Source organism: Notothenia coriiceps, unplaced genomic scaffold (genome assembly GCF_000735185.1).
Source record: "Notothenia coriiceps isolate Sejong01 unplaced genomic scaffold, NC01 NC01_scaffold00012568, whole genome shotgun sequence".
NCBI lineage: Eukaryota > Metazoa > Chordata > Actinopteri > Perciformes > Nototheniidae > Notothenia > Notothenia coriiceps.
Window position 1 is genome coordinate 1,587,187 of NW_011345269.1, and position 657 is coordinate 1,587,843.

Sequence of the window (657 nt, forward strand, 5' to 3'; positions counted from 1 at the left end):
TACTACGTCATCGAGTGCCGCCGAATGCTCGGCATTTAAACAGTCCTTCGGCGCCACTCGATGAAGTAGTATACTTGAAATAGTGGCTCTGGAGCAGGTTTACTCAACATTGAGAAACGGCCAGTGTCACACAGAAACTCTGCTTTTATGGCCTTTTAAACCTTTCTGAATAACGGTGATTAGTCTTTTGTCTTTTTATTGCTTTATCTTTCTTGAAGAACCTTCATTATCATTTCTTTAAGGAGGCATTGTTTTAATTGTGAAGGCGATATCTGTACTCCAAGTGGTTGTGGTTGGGTTACTTTTGGTGCTTGTTACTGTCTGCAGAAATGTGGGATAGCATACCAGCCTCAATGTCTTCACCTGAAAAAATTGCCTTGTGTATAAAATACATTTAATTTCATTTAATTCATAAATCCTGTGCGAGATATCCTCTGTATTTATGACAACAGCCGTCTCCCAACAAACTGTCATCATGACATCAGTGTTATTAAAGTCAGGTGTGTGTGTGTGTGTGTGTGTGTGTGTGTGTGTGTGTGTGTGTGTGTGTGTGTGTGTGTGTGTGTGTGTGTGTGTGTGTGTGTGTGTGTGTGTGTGTGTGTGTGTGTGTGTGTGTGTGTGTGTGTGTCGACGTACGACGACGACGACGACGACGAC

At 42.5% G+C, this 657-nt stretch overlaps 1 protein-coding gene across 1 annotated transcript in view; it reads left to right on the plus strand.

Annotated features, from left to right (window-relative positions):
• LOC104947399 (serine/threonine-protein kinase 32C) overlaps window positions 1–657 on the plus strand; it is an 8,383-nt gene that overhangs the window by 3,095 nt on the left and 4,631 nt on the right. The window lies entirely within an intron of this gene.